The sequence below is a fragment of the Hylobates moloch genome, unplaced genomic scaffold (genome assembly GCF_009828535.3).
Source record: "Hylobates moloch isolate HMO894 unplaced genomic scaffold, HMol_V3 SCAFFOLD_4, whole genome shotgun sequence".
Classification (NCBI taxonomy): domain Eukaryota; kingdom Metazoa; phylum Chordata; class Mammalia; order Primates; family Hylobatidae; genus Hylobates; species Hylobates moloch.
Genome location: NW_026652279.1, coordinates 44,441,142 through 44,460,715, shown reverse-complemented (window position 1 = coordinate 44,460,715; position 19,574 = coordinate 44,441,142).

Below are 19,574 nucleotides of genomic sequence, written 5' to 3'. Positions count from 1 at the left end.
TTAACAGAATTCTATTTTAACAAGGCTTACTTCTGTCTGGGTATGCTACGTGTTACCTTAGCTCATTTGTAAAATATTCTCTACCTGGGGTCAGGCTGTATTAAAATAGACCAGAATTTCTTGATATAACTAGAACCTAGCAAACTCTGACATTTTTTTTAGAATACTTCAAATGTCACAAAACTTTTTGAAAAATATAAGTTTCTGCCAATTTCAGAAAAAAATCATTTTGTCTTTGGTTTAATATAAAAACCAGATAAAACTTACAGATATAAGCTGAATGCTAACAATATGGTATTCTGGTAGCTTAAACTGCAAATTAAAAGAGAGATTCAGGCAGTACAAAAATGTAACAATGGAAAACCAAACCAAAATTTACACAATTTCTGTGAATCCATGCTCTGATGATTTCCCCCATCTACAGACTTTCAGCATGTCCTTCAAGACTTATGATGTAATAAGAATAAAGCAGGAAGAGTAAGAATAAAAATTGTGCTGGAAAGAAATCCATGAGAAATGAATTTCAGGTTTTCTGGAGAGTTCTGATTGAATGACTGCACTATATTATTAGAGTACTTTATTACATAATTCAAGACTATGTAATTATATAATTTCCAAATTAACTGTCACCAATAAAAATGCAACAGTGATGAAAATGGAAATGAATTAATTGCTATAAATTCAGATGAGTGGTTCTTATTGTCCAGTGCATTCCTTCATACGCAACGGTCAAGGAAGTCATATCCATAGAGAATTTTGAAGTAGAACACATTATTTTACAAAGAGCCACTGATGTTATAGCTATAACTAGTGATGGTGGACCTATAGTATCATTACTCTTCTCAAGGGATTAAAATAATGAAAGCTGATATTCTAATAAGGATCATTTCACAGACAACAATGTCTACTATTTACTGTCACTTAATAGTAGAAAAGTAGTTGGTGGGCTTAATCTATTTCTCTGTAAAATGGTAATTGACAGAAAGAAACCTTGGCAGTGGTGGCAACTAATTATTAATAAGACCATGGAAAACTGAAACAGCAATACAGCTTCAGTAATTGCTAGAGAGAGATAAATTCTCTTTCTCCAATCTACAATCTGACTTTATAACAGTAACTTCATTGAAAATATTTCTGCAGGTCTCCAAACACACACACACACACACACACACACACACACACACCCCTACCTTGGTACTTTATTCACAGGTGATAGCAGCGTGAACTTTGGATAGGGAAATTACAAGCAGATGGAGAGGAACTATAGAAGATTTCACAATGTAGTGTCAAAAGTGTTTTAATTCAGGTGGGTGTATAGTAATTAATACACTTAGAGAAAAGTAATTCAACCTCCTTCTGATAGACTAAAGCCATGTTATCACTCAGGAAAAGGGATAATAAATGTTGCAGATTATTCTCTACAGTGATCAGCCAATGTGTTTTTAACTGAAGTAACCAGATCCAATAAAATAATTATTTGTATTTTTTGCCGTTCAAACCATTGTGGTTGTTACACCTATAGGGCTATACGTAACTTTGATCACCAAAACACAAAACAGACAAGGGAAATGAAAGATAGGAGATGAGATAACATAGATGTACAAAAGCCTGGAAAGATAGTGAGCCTTGCATGCCAACCGCCAGTTATCATCTCTCTGCAAAGGCCTTTACAGAGAACGGATTGAAGAGTTAGGTAGGAAGACACCTCCTGACAAATCAACTCTGGCAATCACCAGAAGCGATCTATTGCAGGCATTCAGCCCTGATATCATGGCTCTTATGAACCTATACAAGAGACCATTTATAAAACTAAGTCTCTGTGTACTTAGGAAGAGACACAAGTGAAATTTATAAAAAAGGAAGACAACTAGGAAAAATGCAGAAATAGTTACTAAATCTTAGACATAGGGATCATAAAAGTTACCACTTCGGGCTAACATTTTTTAAAAGTTCTCTTTTTCTCAGTGAGTGCAATATTTGCAATTGTAGCCTTTTAGATGTAACAGAACATTCAGATATTACTAGTTCAATATCTTATTTACAGATAAGAGTGATGGGTGGCGACAAAAAAAAAATGCTGCAACTGGAACCAAACTTCTAATTCTTGGTCTTGTGATTTTTCTAACAATCCACATCGCCTCTTTTTATCCCCAAAATGTCATCAAGAGATAAAAACAAAAGTAGGTATAGAAATATCTCAAATGAATATATAGATGATAGATCTTAAATACGTTGCTTAGAAGAGTAGGCTGTGGAAGTTGGTAAAAATCTACTATTTTTAGGTAAAGGATAACTGTCATGTATCATAAACCACATTTATACATTGCACTGATATCAGACTATTAGACTTGGTATGTCATAAATCTGACATATTGCTTTCAAATCTTTCACCATAATTTCCTTTCTAACAATTTCTCTTCCTTCCTTTCTTTGGAGTCTTATCTCACTGAGCAGTCAACTACAGATATTGACAGTCACGTTTTACATTTTTAGTGCTGCTGTGTGTTGGCTTCCAATCAATGACATAAATTATGCTGCTATTTATGTATAGTTAGAATGACTTAATTGCCCTATTAAATATCAACATTTTTATCTTTTCATTTTTAAGCTACCAATTTACAAGAATATTTGTAAGTGGCTGACACTGTCTTAAATTTTAGAATAATTAACAGTGATTTTTCCAGATCTAAATATTTGATAGATATCCTAAGATTCCACACTTCCTAACTTACATGGAAGCTAAGGGAAAGAAGTTTTTAGGCACATATGAAAAGATAAATTGCAACAAAATAGAGTTCAAGGAGACTGGAGATGTGTCACAGTGCACAACTGCACAATTTAATATTCAGTTGTTCTAACTAACCCTGAAGGTCTCAGAACCTACTATCATCCTGGTATTAACATAGGATTATGAGTATCTTCCTTTTGGGTTTCTCCTGATTTGGGGAACATTTGCTTCATCTTCAGTATCAGAACGTTTTCCTCTTCTCTTTTTCCCCGCCCGCTGTCTGAAGAGATTCCATAGTCTGGACTGCAAGTCTCCCTTATATGTTTCTCAAATCCATTACTCCTTATGTCTGTAGCCCTTATATTTAGCTTTGGCTTGTAGAACACAGATAACTAAATCCTCTTCAAAGTCCTATCACTCCTCTGCTCTACCCACCTTGCCCTCTTCTGTCATGCAATGCATACATGGAACGTGAAAGACATTCTTGCCACTTTATCCTCTTCCTCATGCCTGGTCATGTTATAATAACAAATAATATTTCAAAAATAGGAGGAAGTTTCAGTACATGACCTTGACTCTCCTGCTCTGAGATTAAAACATTTAATTTGTGATATCAAAACCAGTTTTAAATTCTACTCTTAATCTGTTGCCTTGAATGTATTCAACATTATACCTCTTCTACTCTTAATCTGTTGCCTTGAATGTATTCAACATTATACCTGTCATCTACAACAGCTATAATGCCCATTGTAGATTTTTATTTTTAATTCACTTATCATGTACTGCTCTATATTGTTACCATAACTCATGTATGTCACCCTTGAAAATCCATTAAGGGTAGATTTTAGTTAACACTGCTGCACTGACAGTTATTAAAAAATACTTATCTCCCTCCTCTAATTTCCTGCTATCTTAACCTTATATACGTTATTTTATTTTTTTCTAGAGCGCTCATAATCTACTCTGTCCTTTTTTTTTCCTTTGAAGCCACTTCCCATCACATAGTAAACCTATTATGCTTTTATTCTTTTTCATCAAAGTGCCTATCCAACTTCACATCCTCCAAGGAAACCTTCTTGTTAAGGAAGAAAGACAGGAATTTTATTACCCCAGATAGATACAACAAACTACTCTTTTGTGATAAAACATACACATAAACACAAACACACAACCCCCACCCCACCAGTATGAATATACGTGTAAATTTTTCTCTTTCTACATTCCTAGAATGGGGAGAGAAACATCCTCTATGATTCATAATATGCCACTCTGACAACATGAACATTCAATACACAACACATAATGTCTCTGATGATAATAGAAGAGCGAGTAACTTTTTAAACATAAAATGGTATTGCCAAGTCAAATACTCCTAAATCTAATCCATATTAAAATATTTATAATCCTGAAATATATGGGTGTTTATCTAAGTAGAATCTCCAACTTTCAGGAAACTCATTTATCTCTTACGTTTTGCCTCTGCAGAGGAGGTAATTTGTTAGGAAAGTTTCTGTAGCTGCTGAGGCTGCCATACCATTTGTACTTTCCAGATAAAGAATTGCAGCCTCTAGGGCAGTCCAAACAGCACCCTCCTCCAATGTTAATCTCACTTCATTATCCCATTTTATAAAAGGTCACAACTCTTTTTATGTCACACTTTGCTATGGGCACATTTTCTTATATTTAATTTGACACAATATAAGAAATACATGACTATTTAGAGAACTCTCTCAAGCCTGTCTCAAACAAGTATTGTCTTAATTACTGAAGAATGAGAGAATGGGTGTGCATGAAACACACAATGTTTGTTCACTCAAAGTGAACTATCACTTTGTTCTCCCGGAGTTTCTGATAGGTCTCCTTACATAGAATGTAGAGCAGAAAAAAAGGGGTCCCTAAATAGTATTAGAATTTAAAAGTTTCAAAAATATGTCAGATATCCAAAGAAGGAGGCATAACCAATGTCTTATGAATCTATGAAGCGAGACGTGCTAAGTTCACAGACATCTTCTGAGCAGCTGCCACATGTGAGGAACATAAAGAAGTAAAACATGCTTGTTCACAAAAAAACATACAGCCTAGTTCAGACCATGAGTAATCATACGAAAGATAACACTATTCAACATGCAGTCTTCAAAATGTTTTACCTGTTTTAATGGATTTAATCCTCACAGAATCCTAATTATGTGGGTATGTACTGCTCTTATCCCAGTTTTGCCTGTGAGGAAACTGAGGCAGATTGAGAAAATAGTTCGCTGACAGTCACATGTATAGATAGTACTGAAGACAAAATTCAGACCTAGAGAGATGGGCTCTGGAGCCAATATTATTAATCACTACAATGATTGGGGTTCCAAAGGATGCTGCACTCTGGGTTTCATAGTTTGGACTGGTATAGTTAGTGCATGTAGAACAGTATACTAATGAGAATATGTAAAAGTCAATGTTGCATAAGTTCTACTGTGTTTGGCTCATTATCTCACTGCTGGGAACTTTGCTAAAGTAGAGTAGGCATCCACCTTTTGGGAGGAGTTGAGCAATTTACCTTTTGCCTGCTACTACTCCCACAGGAAGATCTTTTGAACCCATGTTTGATATATTTCCATTGATAGCTCATTTGTTTGCATTAAAACTAGCAATCCTGTCCTCAGATGTTTCTTTCTAAAATAGGTGCGTTATAGTACTGAAATAGTTAATGCATATGCCCTCTTGCTCATAAGTGCAATAGCCCAGAAAAGGCAATCACTACATATTTGTTAAATGAATAAAAACAGAAATATGACAAGAAAGTATGGATAGAATAGATATCACCTCTACTAGATTAGTAAATAAATGTATGAAAGAGACATATCTGGTTTCCATTTATACGCTAAGGACCATCATATTCCATCATCTTACATAGGTGGAAATGCTGAAAAAAGACAATTTCACTATATAAAGGGACTTTTCCTAAAGAAGGCAAATCTGGAAATGGTATAATGGTGGGGGCATAGAATACTGGATGAAAACCGTAGACCCCCACCAAAAGTATGGGTGCAAGAGGACAGCAACAGCCTAGAGTAAACCAAAGCAAAGCCAAAGGCAAAGTATTACTAGTAAAAGACAATTCATATTAGTCCACTGATTCTAGGTAACCTCTCAACTCCCTAGTCCTGGATGATCTTCAATTGCATTCCAGTTTTACTTCCTGTACTTGACTAACCCCAATCTCAGTGTTCCCCAGACAGCCATCTGAAGAAAGTACCTGTTATGAACCCCATCGCCTTGAATGCCACATGGGATTTTGGGGACTGTTGCGTAGATGACAGACAGGATGCGGATACTGTTTGTTCAACTGGCAGACAGGATGCGGATACTGTTTGTTCAACTGGTTAGACCAAGAGGCAAATCAGGCATGAGTCTTAATTACTACATATATCTGCGTTTATTTCTAGGGACATAGATTATAATGCTAACTGATCATTTAGAATACATGCTTGAGGCTTTTCCTATACTCAAGTTAGCAAATTCAGTTATGTTTGTACATTATTTGGCACCACTTCATGTGTCTCACCTTCAAATATGTGCCCCTGTTTTGCTCTCTGTGTACAATCAATATGGCTACTTCCTACATTAGTGTCAACTCTGTTTGGAGATACATAATTTCCCTCTCTTTAGAAACTTTGATTAGCATGACTGGTTGTAGAAGGCTGTACCTCTTTATGTAGGATAATTATGATGCCACATATTCTCTATTCCTTTTACCTTGTATGTTAGCAGTTTCTATAATACATATGGAAACTCACTTTGTGTCGCAGCGCCAGAGAATGAAGACACGGTTGCCGAGTAAGTGAAGAATAAAAGTGTGTTGTTCATCTGCACATATGTGCCCTACCCTCCAATGTTTAACTGAAATTTCCTGTGTTCATTTTGGATAGTCTCCCAGAAAGGGCACTGCATTTGTTTTTCAGACCAATCTATTTGACCCTTTCATTGTCTTTTCTAACTTATTTCCTGCAACTGTAACAGAGACAGTCAGTTCCTCTAAGAACTGAGGATTCCTAACTAGCCATTTTATTTTACGGCTGAATAAATATTGGTTCTGATATTTTATACTCCTTCACTAAATTAAATCATAAAAATTTATATTCCTCTCCAGGGATTATAAATATTCTTAATAGGTCTGAAGGCATAGGGGGTCCAATGATTGCATTTGTTAGCCAAAAATCCTGTATATTCATTGTTTAAATATAAAAAATTAAATATTTGCAGATAAATAAATAATTGAAAAGAACAGAAAATAGTTTGTAAATTAAATCAGAGAATATTCAAGTATGCAACAGAACCTAAGTTATTATGTATAAAGGTACAAAAATAGCCATTTTAGGTAGTGGTTCTGAAATTTATTTATACATCAAAATCACCTGACAGGCTATATACAAAGTTACAGATTCTTGGATCCCATCCTTAGGTACACTGATTCTGAAATTCAGTGGGAAGTAATAAGAAAATAAGAAATCTCCCTTTTAAAGGGAATGTGATGTAATTCTAATGCAGAATCGTGTTTAGCAATCACTACTTTAAAGAAGTTTCGTGATTCTCTGATTTGCCTGTGGAATATCTGTAGCAGGGAGCATAAAGCATCCCAGATAGAGTGGGGAAGAACAAAATTCTAAGAAGCTATAGATTACCTGCAAAGAACTGGTTTCCAAGGAAAGGGGATGTAAAGCCAAAAAGAGAGAAAAGATTTTCTCAGATTACATTCGGGCACAAAGGAATTTTTCTTAAAATGCAATTTCCTGGCTTACATTAAGAGTGTCCTATAAAGTTAAGAGCCATTCATAAAGGCTTATATTCCAACTGAAGATATTAGTCACTGACCGTGGTGTATTGTGCTATGACTGGAAGAGCTGAGTAAGCAATCATTGAGAAGGAAGGGCTGCCATGGAAGATCTGCTGTTATCAAAATATAAGCCATTCAGCAGCAGAATATTGAGGAAATGCTTTGCAAAGCCTTAGAGTGTCACTTCAAAACATAATCCTAAACCAGGTCCCTGGGATCAGTCAAATCTTGTTGAAACAGGCTGTCAACAAGGGAAGATTTGTTTGCTGCTAGAATGTTCTCATTGCTAAAATTCTCAATTTTTTACCCAAAGCCTTCATTTACATTATGCAATCCATAATGTGTAAGAAATGAAAAAATAATCTCAAGATCCCAAAGATCCTAAACAAGAGAAAGAACCATTATTAGTTGAAGAGCTAATCCTACGTAAAATAACAAATATGAGCCTTCCACAATCATTAGGAAAAAAAATGGGAAGTCAGTAATGATGTGATTACTGAAAAAGTAGTTGTACCCAGAAACAAATATGTTTAAGAGACATTTCAAATGGGACAACGTTGTTCTATCACTAAGAGGAGCCATTTAAACCTGGGTATCAAGATAATCTGAAACTATAAGTTTGAAGAAGTTACTGTACAGGGAAGAAATTATGAAAAATCAGGACTTTGCTACACTGACATTGATTTATACCCTTCAAATAAAAAAATACTCCATTAATTACCCAATGGAAAACAGTCAAATAAAAGCCTCATGAAATGTTGCTTGAAATAATCATGAAGAGTAGCAACAACTGAGAAATTTGGGAGAACTTGCTTTGCTTCTTTGAGCATGTCAAGGGGAGAAAAATAATCATTTGTTTCTGTACTTGTCATTAAGTACTATAGACAGTGGTTAACTATTAATAAATAAGTAGTTAACATTTATGCAATGATTCATTTCTGTTAAAATATGCATCAACTACTCCTTTATTATTTATCATTGTCTTCACAACAGAAAATGAGGCTGAGTGGCCAGAATTGCCATTGTTTTTTAAATATTACTTGGATTTTCACTACCCAGATCATAAATAAACAATTATTTTCTACACAGGAAAAATCATGATGATGAATTAACATTGGCCTGGTCTACTTGCACACTCCACATGAACTAAGCTTCAAATATCAGCTTCTGTACTTAGAAAAACACCGAGTACAGTGTGCTGGTTGGGACTGAGAGGATCATAATAATGAAAACAAATGATCTGATCACTCCAGTTTTTTTTTTGCCACTGCCCATTCACAGACATTTGTACGACGGCCAACTTGTATCTCCTGACTTTCTGTTTTATTTTCAATATGACCATGCTAAGTTACTCAAATACATTATTAAAAATGAAAGAGGATTACTAAATACCCTTGTGGAATTCAGGATTGTTTATTTAATTTTTTTGAGGTGTCAAGAAATTAAGGTCTTCACCTTTTCTATATTATTTGCTTAATTGATAAGAGTTCTTAGGTTTTTATTTGGGATTGTAATTTACCTACTGTTGCTAATGCTAAATATTTACACGGCACGTTCAAGTTTTTTATTTTACCTGGCTCAATAACATAGTACAATACTTTCAACATCATCATATTATGATGTGATATCACTGGGAATTTAAGGCAAGATCTGTAGATGTGTCAAAACAAATATGAAGGTGTTCAGTGTGGACTGCATCCTGACACTGTGAGCCATAAGCCTGCCTGGTAGAAACAACCCTCGATTAGGATCCAGACGGACTGCATTTAAAGCATGGTTTGCATTTTACAGGGGATTTGGACAAGTCACTTAATCTCTCTATATTTAAGTTCCCTCATGTGAAAAAGGGAGATGATAATTCCTACATCAGAGACTTGCTATGAGGATTAAGTGAAAGTGTTTTGTAAACCATCAATGGCCTTATAAACACAAGGAACTTTTATTTAGTAAGGCAGTAGGGTAAATGTATTTTTAGTTAATTATGAAACTCCCTGTTTCCCAGATACAGGTACATACTTTACTAGCCCAACAATATCTTTTTTTGGGAAAACTAGGTCTTGGGAAGAAATCAGTTGATAGAGTCCCTTAACTCAAGAACTAGTGGCAATGACCCCTCTTCAGCTCCTGAGGACAAATAGCAGGTCCAGGTTCCATTTTCCCCTCTGACACAACACGGCCTTTTCAACCCTCAGATGAATTTCCCAGAAAGTGTGCCAGAATCTTAGAAGGCAACTGCTAAAGACATGAAGCAATTAAATATGTAAATCAAGGAAATTAACACTGCACTGGTGACATTCAGCACTGCGTCTGCCCCCACCTCCTCCTCCTTTTCCTCTCTGCTTCTATTCGCATCAGGACTGAGGCTAGAGTGAGAGCTCCTTCTTCCACTCTGCTCCCTGCTAAATGTTTTTTATTCTCAACCACCTGCCCCAGGCCTTCTCATCAATTATTAATCAAGTTATATGAATATGTATAAAAGCCTGTTACTGGGTTTTATTAAATTAAAAAATACATAAAAGAACATTTTCTGTGCCATGATAGAGAAAGGATTATAGGGTTGAGGAGAAAAGGAATAAGAAATAATAAGTGTGGCTTTTTGTTTTCATTCCACTGATGATGGCACAAACATATAAAGACCACTGATTATGCAGGTTTTTTGTTTCAAATTTAATATCAAATGTGTCTCTAAGTTCATATTTTTAAAGGTTTACATTCTGGACAATGGACTATTCTGGAATCTGCTTTCATTTGACAGACAGGATTCTTTATGACTGAGAGGGCATAATGTTGGCTAGGCAGTGACTGGACGGGTTACTTTGATATCACTCTAGAAATAAGCCTTCTTACTTTCATGTGCTTCTCTCTTATTCCAAAACTATCACCAACCGCATGGTGGCCTGAGGCAGGTAGGTGATGGGGTAAATTCATGAGCCCTAGAGCCCTGTCTACTCTGTGAGGTCACTGGCTCAAATCACTAATGATTTTCACTTCCTAATTTTCTACTTTAGGTGAAACTTTCTTTCCAAAGAGAAACAATGTCTCCTCTCATGTACGATGAAGGATATGTCTGTGAACACTATTATGGCTTTTATCTCATCAGATAGGCCTTCCCTGATCACCTTCTCTCATGTGGCACACCCTTACCCTGCTGGTCTTTATATGGTATTATACTTACCCATCCTGACATACATAAGGATTTGTTTAATGCATCTAATTTCCTGTACCTTCTCCACCATGAATATAAGGTTAATAAGACCAGGAATTTTGCCTCCTTTATCCAATGCCACACAAAAATTGTTCTAAATAGATGAATGAATACAAAGTATAAAGATACCATTAAAAAATTATTCTCCTACTAGTAACATGAGCTTCAGGGACAAACAGCTTCTGTGTCCTAGCAAACTAATTAACCATGATAGGACCAGTGAAATTATCACTACCTCACCCAATGTTCCTTTACTCCCGCTCCCTGTGTTCTACAAGTGGCTTCACTGTACATGGACAGGCGATCCTAGTGCACATGAGCTCTCAATATATATCTCAATATTTAAAAAATTATGTGTCCTAATAAAAGGGTACTTAAAAGTGGGATTTTATTTTGTTTTGCTTGTTGCTTATTTGTTCTTACCCGTGTAATAGCCATATATTTATATAATATAAATTTATTTAGTCAAAAGTGTAGGTAAAAAAATTAGTTGTGGTTTGTGTTATCTGTGGTTTTTGTCACGTGGCTTGAATAAAGATTTAAGCCATATGACACCTTCCTCCCACACATCTTCCTGTCTTCCTGCCTCTCATGTCTTGGTATCTTAGCCACTTAGCATTTCTAAGCCTCAAATATTGTTTCTATACATAAATTAAAGTATCCAGATTAGACGAACTCCAAGGATTAATCAAAAACAAAATCTAACTCTACGGAAGCAACCCAGGAAGAAAACAGAATTTTAAAATTATTTTCTTGCTCACAACTCTCAGTTTTTGTTTGTTGTTATTAAACTTAATGTCAAATCAATACTTACATTTTTGGTTTGGAATTTTCTGCCTTATTGTATTATTTATTCTTCATTGTAAAGAATCTCAAATTTAACCTCCAGAATAGTGTATTCGACTAATGTGTTATTGAAAAATCTAATTCTATAGAGTGCCATTTAAACAGAAATGCCAATTTTCAGTAATAAGGGTCACTATAATAATGTTTAATGCCTCAGTGACTTTTTATCAGCTAAAATGCCCTTTAAACATATATGCTTCCTTTATTTCAAATTCAAGAATGAATCATTACACTTTGATGAGCATTCCATCACATCAGACGTAGTAGTTAAATTTTCCTGTTCAACAGTCTCGTTAATTTATCACTGCTTTCCTGGCCTCCCTGATGTACTCATTCAGTAGCGGCTATTGTGAAAACAAACAGCAATGGCTACAAAGCTCTAAGTTAGGTGCCGTTTAGTCTCGGAAGTTGTACAACCTCTCACGGGGTCAACAGTATGGAAAAATGAGTAGGATCTGCAGAAAAATCACTAAACTATGAAATAGAATGTTCCGGTGCCACATGAGAGGTGCAAAGGAAGTACTATCATAGAGCTAGGAAAGTAGAAATCTCTTCTGCCTGGAGTGATCGGGAAGGTATCAAAGAGAAGGTCTGAGAGAATGGGGAAAGATATAAAAACGTATAACCACAGGCCAGGCCAGCTGAAGCACAAGCTGTATTCATGTTGTCTTGGATGATATGAATGGGAGGGATGAGGAAGGCAGATGAGAAAGCTTCCCACACATCTTCCTGTCTTTCTGCCTCTCATATCTACCATAAGTGGTCAAAAATGTTAAGAGATTAAGAATATTGAGAAAGTGATGGAGATAGAGAGGAAGTGAGATCATTTGGACCAGAGAGTGAAGTCATAAATATTCTCTCCCATGGTTTAAAGAGGGTCTGAATTAGGCCCTCGAGACCGAATTTGTCACAGATCCCCTAGGAAGAGCACTATAGTCCTCCAAAGAATAATTCCACAGTCTCCTAAGCCCAAGATTAACTACTGCATAGATCAGAAAGCTTATGCAATAGAAAGTTTTCTTAGAGCAAATCGCAAATACATGTAAAAGAAAATCTTGCTTCCTCTACATGACCTTTGACTCAATCCACTGTTGTATGTGTGTTTGTATGTGTGTGTGTCTGTAAAATAATTCTACTTCAGAGCTACACATGTATACAAACCCACATTTCAGGCAGTAGATAGCTTTAGGTAATGGGAATATTTTTAATAAATCAAATTTATGAATAAATCATTGCCAATTGCTTGGGGATTACTGTGTGCACATGGAACTGGTCTGACCCCTGAGTGTGAGATTTGTCATCAGCAGTGGAAATGGGCCTGAAAGCAGGAAGGCAGCATAGCCTTACAGAGCACTATGAGAAATGAGGCAAAAGGGCTTCAAACATGCAGTTGCCCAAAGCAGTCAAGAGAGATGATTTTTCAATCTGACATAATGGAAGTCCCTAGAGAGATCCATTTTTCATTCCGACATGACTAAGATAATAAGTCAAAAGTTAAAATACATAGTATGAGGCCCAACACAAAGAAAACTATTTCTATTTTGGAAATGGCAAAGTACACCCTGATATGTATTGGGTTAAATGGACATTCTTTTTCTGAGAGAAGCAGCCTGGTGACTGTAGCTCAAAAAAATAATTTTTAAGAGTAGAAGTCATCAACAAGGAACAAGAAAAAAAGTGCTTTATGAAGTTTGATTCTTTGTGGATACTTGGAGATAATCCTTCCCTTTGTGAAATATATTCAGTTAAAAAAAGATGATTGAAGAAATTCATCAAACAAAAATCTTTGTGTTGATATAAGAAGACCTTTATTTATTTATTTATTTATTTATTTATTTATTTATTTATTTAGAGATGGAGTCTTTCTCTGTAGCCCATTCTGGAGTGCAGTGGCATGATCTCCGCTCACTGCAAACTCCACTACCCAAGTTCAAGCTATTCTTAGTCTCCCCCGAGTAGCTGGGATTACAGGTGCTCACCACCAAGCCTAGCTAATTTTTGTATTTTTAGTAGAGATGGGGTTTCATCATGTTGGCTAGGCTCGTCTCAAACTCCTGACTTCAAGTGATCTGCCTGTTTTGGCCTCCCACAGTGCTGGGATTACAGCTGTGCACACAGTTCCATGTGCACACAGTAATCCCCAAGCAATTTGCAATGATTTATTCATAAATTTGATTTACTAATCAAATTTGGGCTGGGAAGAACTTTATTTTAAGGTTAGGCTTTACATTTCATGATCTTTTTGCTAGCCAACAGATGAGAGAATTGTAAGTGATATCAATTTATTAGTCATAGTAGACCAAGTTCAGGATAATTTAATTTTGATACTTATGAACCAAAATAGAACAAACAAAATTTGGTATAATAAAATGCAATAAGTCATGAGAAATGTAATTTTATATTATTTATTTTATTGAGACCACTATAGAAATAAAGGTGGGAATTGGAAGAGTATTATGAATATAATGACCAAAGGGAGATTATAAAAGAATTCTTTAAAAAGCTGACACAGTAAAGCCCTGGACTACATTCTTATCTGAGATGTTTGGATTTGAGCCAGATTCATGAACATTATTCTGAATGATGACATAACTTGTCCTACTACACATAATGGCTTTGGGGTTATTGGGTTCACCTCTTAGCTAAATTGATCTTAGTGTGGTAATAAAGGTTGCCTAAAATTTCTATAAAAAACTCAAATTATTATAAATCTTTAAATTCCCAATTGATCTGACAGGCAGGAGTCAACATAACCGTCTATGAGTAGCTTCCCAAATCAGCACCTGTTGTAGACATCTTTGAATTTTCACTTTTTCTCTGGGACTCAGCTTAGATTACAGTGACAATCTTATAGTCCCCTCCTACATGTAACTTGTGGAACAAAGTTCCTCAGTTGAGGGTTTAACAAGACATCAGCTAGGTAAGAATAGATATTTCCTGGTGCATATTTACTCGAGAATCCTCTACATATACTTTGAAACTCTCTTCAAGAACATGCATAATATTCACCAAGCACACATTATACTGCAACATGATTTCCTTAGACTACTCAAAATTATTAATTCTGACTCATTTTTAAATAGGATTTGTTTGTTTCTACCTCTCTGTTTCTGCATCTGCTTATCTGTACCCTTTGTGGGATTTATTTTTCTCCTTTCCATGACATCAGGCCTCTCTTCCACTCAGAACACAATTTAAGTTCAGGTCAACAAGGAAGTCTTAGCCCGCTTAACTCACCTACTACTCCAGCTGTTTTTTATTTTTATCTTCTCAACACTTCATCATTTTGGTAAAACACAAATTTGTATGTGTGTGCTTAAGTTATTTTTGTGTGTGTGTGTATTAAACACCCTATAGATCTCCTTCTTTTTGTATCATCCATGTGTTCTACAAGTCTATGGCTACTCAATATCTAATTGAATGAAGACAGATAGAAACACCACGCTTCTGCTTTTATACGACTCTTTAGAAACTTACAATCATCTCTATCATTATTATATTTGCCTAAGAATGAAATTTCTATTGATATTTTGTTGATCAATTATTCAGTCAGCCCTCTATTGCAGACTTTTTTTTTTATGAACCCAGAAGCTATACAGTTTGTCCCAGGCTCAGCATCACAGAGGTCATATACTTTCCCTCCATTATTTTACTCTGCTACCATTAGACTTTTAGTTAACACAGAAAATCTCTCCTGAGATCCAGTATGGACTATAATGATCTTCTGTATCCTTAGGGTCTTTCTGGGATGAAAGGTCAGGGAGAATTAAAACAGGTGGATGGATCCAGGATCGGAGACTGGAATGGGTTAGAACTGAGGGAAGAAGTGCCTCTCTCTGCCACCCATCCGTATATGGAGGGATATTCTCGTGTAGTCAGTGATGTGAAGGTGAAATCCTGGCAGAGTTTGCGTCCTATTTAGTTTGACAAAGGGCAGAAAAATAAAGATTCCTCTCTACTGTGATCAAGAGAAAAAACCCTTTTCTACCCTGTGAGTTACTCCCACTTATTAAAAAAAAACACGTAATAGGTACGCAATATGTCCCAGAATCTATACCCTACAATGTAAACAGCAAATGTCCTCATTTGCCCTCAGGATGAATGTAAGGATTGCATGGAAGGGTGCTGTGATACTCTGGATTTCAGCATGGCCTCAGTCAAGTGTGAATGGCCATCCTTGCCACTATTCCTCCACCCTGCAGACATGCTGGTGAAAGATGGTCATTTTGTAAAAAGTCTGCAAAGCTTCAGACCAACACTACAGGTACTTAAATATATTTGTTTTTTATTTGAAATTGTGACAACAAAAATGAGTGATAACATTTTCTGATAGCTAGCAGATACTCCCACTGTTAGTGGTAAAAAAAAAAAAAAAAAAAGTGTTATTTTCTGTGGGGCAGTGGTAAGCATGTAGACCACAAAGTTTGAGGTCTAGAAGGAGACTGAGTATAAATCTCCTTATAGATGGAAAAATGAAGGCCCTGAAAGACAGTGATTTACCCAAGGTCAAAAGAATGGTTAGTGATAGAGTTCTTTTTGGCCTCTGTGTTGCTGCTTCCCAGCCCAGTGTTCTTTTCACTAAAATAACCACTGTCTTTTTGAATATTTATTGCAGGCCAGACATATTGCTTTATGTATATTACCTAGATAATTCTTATCCCCATGAAAGATAGGAAAATAGAGACCATCACTGTTTTTTAAAGATGTGGAAACCAAGAGTTTGAAAGATGAAACTTGCTTAAGGTTACATATCATTTAAAAGCCCAAAGCAGAATTTGATTTGAGGTCAACAGACCCCAAAGCCCTAAATTCGTGAAACTAGGTTACCTGCTCTGTATCAGCCTATTGAGTTTTGGCTTTTTGAGTACAATCAACAAGTCTTGAAAGAGGCATGATAGACTGACATTTTAACATAGTTGTCTGGGAAAATATCACAGGACAGTTTAGCGGTAAGAAAAATAGGATGTCTCTAATTCCTTTCCTCACTATAGGAGCTATGCGGATGCTAATGTTATGGACTTGTTATATTGTTTCCTCACAGTCATTTAGTATGTTTTGCTGTGGCAGGCAAGGAGTTCTTAACTCTCTCTGCATCTAAAATATTCTACATACAGAAGAGTGAACAAAACTACAACAGTGAAACCATGCACATTTTCTAAAATCATTCAGTAATCCTTTGCTATTAATACAATTTATTGCAAATTAGGCTTTATAACTTTTCCCTCTGAGTGACTTTAACTCACTAGTGTCATGTTGGCATATAAGCATTATGTGCCTGTGTGTGTATGTGTCATTGTGAGCATGTCTAAAAGGTGACCTTGAATTTGATATTCTCTAAAATATATTATTTTGAAGTTGCTTGGTTTTGCTCTTTTGGTCCAAGTCTGCATATTCTCACAATGAGCATTTAATTTATGTTCTAGAGGAATAATTTTTTTCTGGTACTTCTCACTTTTCCCTCAAGATTCTCATGACCCTTCCTGATTCTACATGGTTCTTCCTCTCATGCAATAAAACCCACAATTTGTTTTGCAGACACCACTAACTCTTCAGATCCATGAGTCATTTTGGGGTCCTAATCCCACCTTGGAAAATATTACCATAAGGCTTTGGCTCAGAGGGTCATTGTGTCTTTTAAACTTTTTTTTTTTTCAAGACAGGGTCTCACTTTTGAACTATTTTACCAGGCAGCTATTTCCAAAGACCTTTGTGTCTGCAAATCATTTTTCAGATGCTCTCATTTGTCATAGAAGTCACTTTATTCTTATTGTAGGCTTGCTTTCCGATACTTTATTTCTCTGTGATGTCATTCCATTAAATCCTTGAAAATACACAATGACCCACGGGAAAATAATAGTGCTAACTCAAACTGCTCTCTGCCACTCACCATCTTTCCTAGCTACCTTAAGTTGCTTTATTTATGGAATACTCTGTCATTAGCCTTCAGGGTTTTTAAGATATGACAACCCTTTGATAAAGATTTTACATTCAGCAATTTCTATCATTCTCATACAAAAGTGGGAAGCGACTGTGGAGATATTGAGGCAGAATGGCCCAGTGACAAAACAAGTAAATTCTGGAGTCAGATCAACTCCTGGTGCAAGTACATTAGCCATTAGACTGTAAAGCAAAATCAAAATTCTAAGCCCCCCAACTGACCGGATAGGCCCCTACTGTCAGTCAAGGGATTCCAGAGAAACCTGAAAAACTAGTTCAGGCCATCATGGGAAGAGGAGGTTGGACATGCCTTATTATACTTTCCTCCCTTTGGAATTTAGGCACAACTGACTACCATAAACATTAAAACTGAGATCATAAGACTGACAAAACAGACTCTTTGTAGCAATAAGATACCAAATTCTAACCTGACTCTAGTATAACATTACATGACAGACAGTAGGCCCTGAAAGAAATAAAAAGATTTTACTGCAAAAAATATTTATTTGACATATTTTGAAATGGACCTGCAAAGCCATCTCTCGTGGGGAAAATTTACACTGTGTACACAATCCTGTTTTCTTTCCAGGTCTTTTTCTAATCCTGAAGAGATTATCGTAGGGTCTAGCATGGTTTAAAGATCTGAACAGGAAACATCTGCCATCTATTTTCTCTAAGGGTGGCCACCTATGAGATGTCATCTGCATGATAGGAACCTTGGTCTCTACAACCCCTTATCTTAAACCAGATAATCCTTTCTGTCCCATCTATTGCCTCTAAGGGTGGCTACCTATGAGACTTCATCTACATAATAGGAACTTTCCTCTCTAGAACCTCTTATCTTAACCCAGACACTCATTTCTACTGATTCCAGGTCTTTAAATAATAACTTAACTCTGTCAATCAATTGCCAATCAGAAAATCTTTAAATCCCCCTATGACTTGTAAGCCCCTTGCTACAACTCACCCCACCTTTCTAGACCAAATCAATGTATATCTTACATGTATTGATTGATATCTATGTCTTCCTAAAACATACAAAACCAAGCTGTAACCCAACCACCTAGGGCACATGTTCTCAGGGCCTCTTGAGGTTCTGTCATGGGTCATAGTTCTCACATTTGGCTCAGAATAAATCTCTTCAAATTCTTTAGAGTTTGGCTTTTTTCATCAATAAGACCTTGGACCATTTAGCTAACCTCTCAGAATTTCATTATCTGTAAAATGAGAAGAATATCATCACTTCCTGTAGTTCCTGGGATAATAATGTGCACAAACCACCAACAGCTCTTGTCCCATATGAACTCTCAGTTCATCATTAAGAGACTGTTTTTCTAATTCAGATGAACATTATGAAAAATGTGCAAACTATATTGTTGCATGTGACTATAGTTCATTCAGATTGGCTGCTAGCTATATACTATAGTTTATTCTTCAGCTCTCAATATAACAGGGAACTTGGATGTTTCTAGATTTTTAATTATGATGAACACACACATATATATATACACACACACACATACATATATCTGTATGTACATATGCATGAATTCTCTTAGTTACTTGGAGGTTGGGTTATTGAGTCATCAGGTATGTAAATGTTCAATTTTACAATATAAAGCTGACCTCTTTTTTGAAGTGGTTACACTAGTTCAAATGCCCAATGACAATATCTAAAAGATCTAGTAGATCATATCCAGTACCTGATGTTATCAAACTCTCAAATGTTTGCCATTTGAATGGGTTTAAAGTGGCATATATTATCATGGTCTTCATTTGCATTTCTTCAATCATTAATATTTAATATGTTTATTTTCCATAGTATTTCCTCTTTTGTGAAATGCTGTTGTGTTTCATTTTAACCCAGTTTTTCTTTTAATGATATGCCTTGTGTGGCAAATGTCTAAAAATTTGACTATTTTTGGCATAGCACTTTGAAATCTGGGAGTTTATTTTATGGAGAAAAATTTTCAAAGAAGCATTATGAAGGCATTCACTGAAACTGTGTTTGTAATAACAAAATGCAGTAAATAGGC